The sequence below is a fragment of the Triticum dicoccoides genome, chromosome 4B (genome assembly GCF_002162155.2).
Source record: "Triticum dicoccoides isolate Atlit2015 ecotype Zavitan chromosome 4B, WEW_v2.0, whole genome shotgun sequence".
In the NCBI taxonomy this organism is placed as follows: domain Eukaryota; kingdom Viridiplantae; phylum Streptophyta; class Magnoliopsida; order Poales; family Poaceae; genus Triticum; species Triticum dicoccoides.
In genome coordinates this window covers 29,938,783-29,950,426 of record NC_041387.1, presented here as the reverse complement: position 1 = coordinate 29,950,426, position 11,644 = coordinate 29,938,783, and positions in this window count along the sequence as shown.

Sequence of the window (11,644 nt, the reverse complement as noted above, 5' to 3'; positions counted from 1 at the left end):
ATCCACGTGATCTATTCCTTAGCCGTGTGCGGTGCCCCCTGCCACCACATACCTCGATAATACTGTAGCAGAGTTTAGGCGAAGCCCTGCTGCTGTAGTTCATCAAGATCGTCACCACGCCGTCGTGCTGACGGAACTCTTCCCCGACACTTTGCTGGATCGGAGTCCGGGGATCGTCATCGAGCTGAACGTGTGCTCGAACTCGGAGGTGCCGTAGTTTCGGTGCTTGATCGGTTGGATCGTGAAGACGTACGACTACTTCCTCTACGTCGTGTCATCGCTTCCGCAGTCGGTCTGCGTTGGGTACGTAGACAACACTCTCCCCTCGTTGCTATGCATCACATGATCTTGCGTGTGCGTAGGAAATTTTTTGAAATTACTACGAAACCCATCAGTGGCATCCGAGCCTAGGTTATTTATGTTGATGTTATATGCACGTGTAGGACACAAGTGAGTTGTGGACGATACAAGTCATACTGCCTACCAGCATGTCATACTTTGGTTCGTCGGTATTGTTGGACGAGACGACCTGGACCAACCTTACGCGTACGCTTACGCGAGACCGGTTCCCTCGACGTGCTTTGCACATAGATGGCTTGCGGGCGACTGTCTCTCCAACTTTAGTTGAACCGAGTATGGCTATGCCCGGTCCTTGAGAAGGTTAAAACGGAGTCTATTTGACAAACTATCATTGTGGTTTTGATGCGTAGGTGAGATTGGTTCTTACTTAAGCCCGTAGCAGCCACGTAAAACATGCAACAACAAAGTAGAGGACGTCTAACTTGTTTTTGCAGGGCATGTTGTGATGTGATATGGTCAAGGCATGATGCTGAATTTTATTGTATGAGATGATCATGTTTTGTAACCGAGTTATCGGCAACTGGCAGGAGCCATATGGTTGTCGCTTTATTGTATGCAATGCAATCGCGATGTAATGCTTTACTTTATTACTAAATGGTAGTGATAGTCGTGGAAGCATAAGATTGGCGAGACGACAACGATGCTACGATGGAGATCAAGGTGTCGCGCCGGTGACGATGGTGATCATGACGGTGCTTCGGAGATGGAGATCACAAGCACAAGATGATGATGACCATATCATATCACTTATATTGATTGCATGTGATGTTTATCTTTTTATGCATCTTATCTTGCTTTGATTGACGGTAGCATTATAAGATGATCTCTCACTAAATTATCAAGAAGTGTTCTCCCTGAGTATGCACCATTGCCAAAGTTCGTCGTGCCCAGACACCACGTGATGATCGGGTGTGATAAGCTCTACGTCCATCTACAACGGGTGCAACCCAGTTTTGCACACGCAGAATACTCAGGTTAAACTTGACGAGCCTAGCATATGCAGATATGGCCTCGGAACACGGAGACCGAAAGGTCGAGCGTGAATCATATAGTAGATATGATCAACATAACGATGTTCACCATTGAAAACTACTCCATCTCACGTGATGATCGGTCATGGTTTAGTTGATTTGGATCACGTAATCACTTAGAGGATTAGAGGGATGTCTATCTAAGTGGGAGTTCTTAAATAATATGATTAATTGAACTTAAATTTATCATGAACTTAGTCCTGGTAGTATTTTGCAAATTATGTTGTAGATCAATAGCTCGCGTTGTTGCTTCCCTGTGTTTATTTTGATATGTTCCTGGAGAAAATTGTGTTGAAAGATGTTAGTAGCAATGATGCGGATTGGATCCGTGATCTGAGGTTTATCCTCATTGCTGCACAGAAGAATTATGTCCTTAATGCACCGCTAGGTGACGGACCTATTGCAGGAGCAGATGCAGACGTTATGAACGTTTAGCTAGCTCAATATGATGACTACTTGATAGTTTAGTGCACCATGCTTAATGGCTTAGAATCGGGACTTCAAAGACGTTTTGAACGTCATGGACCATATGAGATGTTCCAGGAGTTGAAGTTAATATTTCAAGCAAATACCCGAGTTGAGAGATATGAAGTCTCCAACAAGTTCTATAGCTAAAAGATGGAGGAGAATCGCTCAACTAGTGAGCATGTGCCCAGATTGTCTGAGTACTACAATCGCTTGAATCAAGTGGGAGTTAATCTTCCAGATAAGATAGTGATTGACAGAATTCTCTAGGCACCATCACCAAGTTAGTAGAACTTCGTGATGAACTATGACATGCAAGGGATAACGGAAACGATTCCCAAGCTCTTCGTAATGCGGAAATTGACGAAGGTAGAAATCGAGAAAAAACATCAAGTGTTGATAGTAGACAAGACCACTGGTTTCAAAGGGCAGAGGGAAGAAGAGGAACTTCAAGAAGAACAGCAAGCAAGTTGCTGCTCAAGTGAAGAAGCCCAAGTCCGGTCCTAAGCCTGAGACTAAGTGCTTCTACTGCAAAGGGACTGGTCACTGGAAGCGGAACTACCCCAAGTGATTGGTGGATAAGAAGGATGGCAAAGTGAACATAAGTATATTTGATATACATGTTATTGATGTGTACTTCACTAGTGTTTATAGCAAACCCTCAGTATTTGATACTAGTTCAGTTGCTAAGATTAGTAACTCGAAACGGGAGTTGCAGAATAAACAGAGACTAGTTAAGGGTGAAGTGACGATGTGTGTTGGAAGTGGTTCCAAGATTGATATGATCATCATCGCACACTCCCTATAATTTCGAGATTAGTGTTGAACCTAAATAAGTGTTATTTGGTGTTTGCGTTGAGCATGAATATGATTTGATCATGTTTATTGTAATACGGTTATTCATTTAAGTAAGAGAATAAATTGTTGTTCTGTTTATATGAATAAAACCTTATATGGTTACACACCCAATGAAAATAGTTTGTTGGATCTCGATCATAATGATACACATAATCATAATTGAAACCAAAAGATGCAAAGTTAATAATGATAGTGCAACTTATTTGTAGCACTGCCGTTTAGGTCATTTTGGTGTAAAGCGCATGAAGAAACTCCATGCTGATGGGCTTTTGGAATCACTTGATTATGAATCAGTTGATGCTTGCGAACCATGCCTCATGGGCAAGATGACTAAGACTCTGTTCTTCGGAACAATGGAGCGAGCAACAGATTTGTTGGAAATCATACATACTGATGTATGTGGTCCGATGAATATTGAGGCTCGCGACAAATATCATTATTTTTGATCTTCACAAATGATTTGAGTAGATATGAGTATATCTACTTGATGAAACATAAGTCTGAAACATTTGAAAAGTTCAAAGAATTTCAGAGTGAAGTGAAAAATCATCATAACAAGAAAATAAAGTTTCTACGATCTGATCGTAGAGAAGAGTATTTGAGTTACGAGTTTGGCCTTCAGTTAAAAACAATGTGAAATAGTTTCACTACTCATGCCACCTGGAACACCACAATGTAATGGTGTGTCCGAACGTCATAACCGTACTTTATTGGATATAGTGCAATCCATGATGTATCTTACCGATCTACCACTATCGTTTCGGGGTTATGCATTAGAGATAGCTGCATTCACGTTAAATAGGGCACCATCAAAATCCCGTTGAGACGACGCCTTATGAACTGTGGTTTGGCAAGAAACCAAAGTTGTCGTTTCTTAAAGTTTGAGGTTGCAATGCTTATGTGAAAAAGTTTCAACCTGATAAGCTCAAACCCAAATCGGAGAAGTGCGTCCTCATAGGATACCCAAAAGAAAAATGTTGGGTACACCTTCTATCACAGATCCGAAGGCAAATTCGTTGCTGAGAATGGATCCTTTCTAGAGAAGGAGTTTCTCTCGAAAGAAGTGAGTGGGAGGAAAGTAGAAAACTTGATAAGGTAATTGTACCTTCTCCTTTATTGGAAAGTAGATCATGACAGAAATTTTTTCCTGTGACTCCTACACCAATTAGTGAGGAAGCTAATGATGATGATCATGAAACTTCAAATCAAGTTACTACCGAATCTCGTAGGTAAACCAGAGTGAGATCCGCACCAGAGTGGTACGGTAATCCTGTTCTGGAAGTCATGTTACTAGACCATGACGAACTTGCGAACTATGAGGAAGCGATGATGAGCCCAGATTCCGCAAAATGGTTTGAGGCCATGAAATCTGAGATATGATCCATGTATGAGAACAAAAGTATGGACTTTGATGGATTTGCCCGATGATCGGCAAGCCATAGAAAATAAATGGATCTTCAAGAGGAAGACAGACGCTGATAGTAGTGTTACTATCTACAAAGCTAAAATTGTCGCAAAAAGGTTTTCGACGAGTTCAAGGTGTTGACTACGATGAGAGATTCTCACTCGTATCTATGCTTAAAGTCTGTCCGAATCATGTTAGCAATTGCCGCATTTTATGAAATCTGGCAAATGGATAAACAAAACTAAATTCCTTAATGGATTTAATAAAGAAGAGTTGTATACGATGCAACTAGAAGGTTTTGTCAAATCCGAAAGGTGCTAACAAAATGTGCAAGCTCCAGCGATCCATCTATGGACTGGTGCAAGCATCTCGGAGTTGGAATATACGCTTTGATGAGTTGATCAAAGCATATAGTTTTATACAGACTTGCGGTGAAGCCTGTATTTACAAGAAAAGTGAGTGGAAGCACTACAACATTTCTGATAAGTATATGTGATTGACATATTGTTGATCGGAAATAATGTAGAATTATTCTGTAAAGCATAAAGGAGTGTTTGAAAGGAATTTTTCAAAGAAAGACTTCGGTGAAGCTGCTTACATATTGAGATTCAAGATCTATAGAGATAGATCAAGACGTTTGATAAGTTTTTTCAATGAGTACATACCTTGACAATATTTTGAAGTAGTTCAAAATGGAGCGGTCAAAGAAAGAGTTCTTGCCTGTATTACAAGGTGTGAAGTTGAGTAAGACTCAAAGCCCGACCACGGCAGAAGATAGAAAGAGAATGAAAGTCATTCCCTATGCCTTGGCCATAGGTTCTATAAAGTATGTCATGTTGTATACCAGATCTATTGTATACCCTGCACTGATTTGGCAAGGGAGTACAATAGTGATCTAGGAGTAGATCACTGGACAGCGGTCAGAATTATCCTTAGTAAAATAAGGATATGTTTCTCGATTATGGACGTGACAAAAGGGTTCGTCGTAAACGGTTACCTCGATGCAAGTTTTTGACACTGATCCAGATGATTCTAAGTCTCAATCTGGATACATATTGAAAGTGGGAGCAATTAGCTAGAGTAGCTCCGTGCAGAGCATTGTAGACATAGAATTTTGCAAAATACATACGGATCTGAATTTGGCAGGCCCGTTGACTAAGATTCTCTCACAAGTAAAACATGATCACACCTTAGTACTCTTTGGGTGTTAATCACATAGCGCTGTGAACTAGATTACCGAATCTAGTAAACCCTTTGGGTGTTGGTCACATGACGATGTGAACTATGGGTGTTAATCACATGATGATGTGAACTATCGATGTTAATCACATGGTGATGTGATCTAGATTATTGACTCTAGTGCAAGTGGGAGACTGAAGGAAATATGCCCTAGAGGCAATAATAAAGTTATTATTTATTTCCTTATTTCATGATGAATGTTTATTATTCATGCTAGAATTGTATTAACCGGAAACATAATACATGTGTGAATACATAGACAACCAGAGTGTCACTAGTATGCCTCTACTTGACTAGCTCGTTAATCAAAGATGGTTATGTTTCCTAACCATGAACAATGAGTTGTTATTTGAGTAACGAGATCACATCATTAGTTGAATGATCTGATTGACATGACCCATTCCATTAGCTTAGCACCTGATCGTTTAGTATGTTGCTATTGCCTTCTTCATGACTTATACATGTTCCTATGACTATGAGATTATGCAACTCCCGTTTGCCGGAGGAACACTTTGGGTGCTACCAAACGTCACAACGTAACTGGGTGATTATAAAGGAGCATTACAGGTGTCTCCAAAAGTAGATGTTGGCTTGGCGTATTTCGAGATTAGGATTTGTCACTCCGATTGTCGGAGAGGTATCTCTGGGCCCTCTCGGTAATGCACATCACATAAGCCTTGCAAGCACTGCAACTAATATGTTAGTTGTGAGATGATGTATTACGGAACAAGTAAAGAGACTTGCCAGTAACGAGATTGAACTAGGTATTGGATACCGACGATCGAATCTCGGGCAAGTAACATACCGATGACAAAGGGAACAGCGTATGTTGTTATGCGGTCTGACCGATAAAGATCTTCGTAGAATATGTAGGAGCCAATATGGGCATCCAGGTCCCGCTATTGGTTATTGACCGGAGACGTGTCTCGGTCATGTCTACATTGTTCTCGAACCCGTAGGGTCCGCACGCTTAAGGTTACGATGACAGTTATATTATGAGTTTACATGTTTTGATGAACCGAAGGAGTTCGGAGTCCCGGATGAGATCGGGGACATGACGAGGAGTCTCGAAATGGTCGAGACGTAAAGATTCATATATTGGATGATATGGTTAGGCCAAGGGGTCAAGCCCATGAGGCTTTAGATCGGTGCAAAAAGGAGTTTTACGGAGGCCAGGGGGCCAAACGCCGGAGACCCTGGCGTCTGGCCCTGGGCCAGACGCCGAGGCCCATGGCGTCTGGGCCAGACGCCAAGGATTGTGGCGTTTGGTCCTGGAGTCCGAGTGGGACTCTTGCCTTTCGGGCAAAACCGACTTTGAGGAGGCTTTTGCTCCAAGTTTCGACCCCGGGGCTCAACATATAAATAGAGGGGCAGGGCTAGCACAAAAGGGACAACAAGTTGATCCACGTGATCTATTCCTTAGCCGTGTGCGGTGCCCCCTGCCACCATATACCTCGATAATACTGTAGCAGAGTTTAGGCGAAGCCCTGCTGCTGTAGTTCATCAAGATCGTCACCACGCCGTCGTGCTGACGGAACTCTTCCCCGACACTTTGCTGGATCGGAGTCCGGGGATCGTCATCAAGCTGAATGTGTGCTCGAACTCGGAGGTGCCGTAGTTTCGGTGCTTGATCGGTTGGATCGTGAAGACGTACGACTACTTCCTCTACGTCGTGTCATCGCTTCCGCAGTCAGTCTGCGTTGGGTACGTAGACAACACTCTCCCCTCGTTGCTATGCATCACATGATCTTGCGTGTGCGTAGGAAATTTTTTGAAATTACTACGAAACCCATCAGCTCATTGCAACAAACTCATCCAACACTTCACTAGAGGTCATGGAGTGGAAGTCCGGTCTTTGGCGAATGACGGAGGACATGGCCTTGTTGTAGGGCATCATGGCCTTGAGGAACTTGCACTTGACCCAGTTGTCATCCGTGTCCTTGCTTCCATGATCTCGGAGTGCGACCGCGAGTTTGGTCACTCTTCGAAAGAGCTCACGAGGTTCTTCATCCTCTTTCATTGCAAACTCATCGGCCTCATCTTGCACCACTTCATAGTTGGAGCGTTGAACGCTAGCACTTCCTCGATAGAGACGCTCGACACATTTCCATGCTTCTTTAGCCATGGCATGAGGTCGAAGATGAGGGAGATCTTCGGGAAGGATTGCATCTTGGATGATGAAGAGAGCACTTTCATTGAATTGATTGTCCACTTCTTCTCGAGGGGTGAAGTTGCTTGGATCATGAGGTTAGAAACCTTCTTCAATAATTCTCCAAAGGTTAGTGTTCACATGTTTTAAGTGACGCTTGAAGCAATAGAGCCAAGCATCAAAATCTTCATTTTTCACATATTTAGGAGGAGGACCGGCATGATTCAAATGAGTAGAGGGGATCGGTCCTCTATACACCGGGGGTTCCACATTGGCAAAGATGCCGGTGCCATTTCTACCACTAGTAGACGAACTCTTTTCACTATTAGCTTCCCCCTTGTCGGGGTTAGCATCCGTCACCTTGTTAATGGGATCACCCACTTTCATTGGCGAGGTAGATAGTTTGAGTCCCTCTAGGAATTCAGAAAACATGCTTTTAACCTCGGCCGTCATGGAGGTATTCAATGTGTCTAAAGCCACATTGAATTCCTCACGAGAGACCGAGGTTCCCCCTTCGGCCGAAGACGAGACGGGATTCACACCGGAGTGCTCCTCCGCACCATTGTTGTTGTCAACCATACTCTTCGGACGGCAAAGTCCTTAATAAAGAGACGAGGCTCTGATACCAATTGAAAGGATCGATATGGTTGACTAGAGGGGGGGGGGTGAATAGGCAACTAACACTTTTTAGACTTTTCTTTAACAATTTAAACCTTGCAATGAAATAGGTTGTCTAGATGTGCAACTACGTGGACAACCTATATGATGCAAAGACAATAAGCACACAAGCAAGCAATGGATATAGCACAAGTAAGCTTGCAAAAGTAAAGGGACAAGATAACCAAGAGTGGAGTCGGTGGAGACGAGGATGTGTTACCGAAGTTCCTTCCTTTTAAGGGGAAGTACGTCTCCGTTAGAGCGGTGTGGAGGCACAATGCTCCCCAAGAAGCCACTAGGGCCACCGTAATCTCCTCACGCCCTCACACAATGCGAGATGCCGTGATTCCACTATTGGAGCCCTTGAAGGCGGCAACCGGACCTTTACAAACAAGATTGGGGCAATCTCCACAACACTTGGAGGCTCCCAACAATATCGCGAAGCTTCACCACAATGGAGTATGGCTTCGAGGTGACCTCAACCGTCTAGGGTGCTCAACACCCAAGAGTAACAAGATCCGCTAGGGATAAGTGGGGGGAATCAAATATCCTGTGGTGGAAGTGTAGATCGGGCACTTGTCACCCAATCCCGAGCAAATCAACAAGTTTGATTGGCTAGGGTGAGAGATCGAGTGAAAATGGAGCTTGGAGTAACAATGGAGCTTAGAGGTGGAAGAGGTAGTCAACTAGAGGTAGAAGACACCCCTTATATAGTCGTGAAAAAAATCCAACTGTTATCCACATGTTCAGCCCACGACACACGGTACTACCGCTCCAGGGGCGCGGTACTACCGCGAGGCTGTGCGGTACTACCGTGGCTGACCACAGTACTACCGCGACAGCAGCACAGGCCGGAGGTATCCTGACAAGGGGGCAGTACTACCGCTTGCGGGGTACTACGGCACCCACTTGCGGTACTACCGCAAGGCGGGAAAGTCACGGCCTGGGAAGGGCGCGGATGAAATAAATTACATCCGTGCCTACTTCCGCTGAAACCAAGGTGGTACAAAAATCCAACGCGGTACTACCGCTCGCGAGGCGCGGTACTACCGTGCGGGCGCGGATGTAAAAAATTACATCCGCGCCTACTACTGTGACTCTGCGGTACTAGGTAGGAGGGCCACGATACTACGACTCCTAGGGAGCAGTACTACCGTGGGCCCCCGCGGTACTACCGCACTGGACGAGCGGTACTACCGTGGAGGGCACGGATGTAAAAAATTACATCCGCTCCTACTACCGCACCGGAGCGTCACAAGGCCTGGGAGTCGCGGTACTACCGCTCCAGATGTGCGGTACTACCGTGACACACATCGGTACTACCGCTTGTACTTGCGGTACTACCGCAAGTACAGCAGTAGTCGTCAGATTTCCGCACAACCAAGATAACAAAGGGAAGCTCCAAAATGCAGGGAAAGGAGGAACAAGTGTACGTGTTGATTCCACCCAAACCTTTCCGACGTGGACCCCCTCTTAATAGTACGGCTCTCCTACGACTCAAATCCACCAAAGAGAAACGTAGAACAATGCCGACTTCAATAGTCTCCGAGGGGCACCGAATTGTCTCGTGCCTAGAGATGAAGAAATTGAGAAACTCAACGCACACGATTAGTCCGCAAATGCATTGCCATCGATCACCAAAACACGTGAGGGATAAATATGCCCTTACACATGAGCAGACAAACAATAAGAGAAAAATACCAGTTTGTTCCATCCATTTTTGGAAATGCAATAAGGGCATTTATGTGAGTATATATATCAGTTCCGCCCATTCACAAACCCAGTATTGCTTCTTAGTTTGTTTTGACTGATTGTGACATGGTTTTAATTGGTAGGTTCATTTAGCTAAGCGTAAAACCTTCTTAAAGTAGGCCTTCACTATGGATCCATATACTTGGTTTGAGATACTATTGTATTATCAAATTTGGCGCTAATTTTTGTGCAGAAATGTCATCTGAAGTTGAGCTATTCTATGTTAAGAATGAATGACATGGTGGGCAAGTTAAATCCACTAACTAATGCATAATCTGAGATTGAATATGATTTATTGGTTGACTATAGAAAGATTCAAAGGGGGTTAAGGTACATAAAACCCTTTTGTTTGTTTGTTCCTCTTAGCAAGTAGCTAAGGTACATACATTTTATCAACCTTGACTTTGCAGGATAAAAATTAATTGCAATGATTGGGCTGGGTGATGAATCTTCATACCTTGATAGTGTTAATGTCCCTATCATAATTATTGTGTTATAGTTACTATGCATTTTCATTCCACTGATAATTTGTTGCACACAAATTATTGCACTCCATACTAAAAACAATTATCCAACTGTAGCCTTAACTTTTCATTTATTAATTATTGACCAATATAAGGGTCTGTTTATGTTAATCTGTTCTACATGTCTCATATCTTCATATATTTTGGGATTTCCATGCCCATATAATTATGAAAGTTTCTACCATTTTATTGGACAAAGAGATGGGTGCAGCAACGCACGCCATCAATGATCTAGTGAAGACTTTAATACTCAAGCATACTAACAAGCAACCATGTCTTTCAAAATATCAACACTAAAGCAAGTTATCCCTAGCCCATTATGCTCAATCATTGATCATGAAACACACTCGAATATTAGCTACACCCAATGCTCAAATACGATCATAGTGCTGTTGGGGAACGTGGTAATTTAAAAAAAATCCTACGATCACGCAAGATCTATTTATGTGATGCATAGCAACGAGAGGGGAGAGTGTGTCCATGTACCCTCGTAGACCGAAAGCGGAAGCATTTAGTTAACGCGGTTAGTGTAGTCGAACGTCTTCGTGATCCAACCAATCCAAGCACCGAACTTACGGCACCTCCGTGTTCAGCACACGTTCAGCTCGGGGACGTCCCTCATGATCTTGATCCAGTTGAGGTCGAGGGAGAGTTTTGTCAGCACGATGGCGTGGTGACGGTGATAATGAAGTTATCGACGCAGGGCTTCGCCTAAGCACTACGATGATATGACTGTGGTGTGTAACTGTGGAGGGAGCACCGCACACGGCTAAACAATGTCAACTTGTGTGTCTATGGGGTGCCCCCCTCCCCCGTATATAAAGGAGTGGAGGAGGGGGGAGGGCTGGCCCTCTATGGCGCGCCTTGGAGGAGTCCTACTCCCACCGGGAGTAGGATTCCCCCCTTCCCTAGTTGGACTAGGAGAGGAAGGAAGGGGGAGGAAGGAGGAAGAAAAGGGGGGCCGCCCCCCCACCCAATTCGGATTGGGCTTGGGGGAGGGCTCCTAGGCTCCCTTCTCCTCTCTCCCACTATGGCCCAATAAGGCCCATATACTTCCCGAGGGGTTCCGGTAACCTCCCGGTACTCCGGTATATGCCCGAACTTACTCGGAACCATTCCGATGTCCAAACATAGGCTTCCAATATATCGATCTTTATGTCTCGACCATTTCGAGACTCCTTGTCATGTCCGTGATCACATCCGG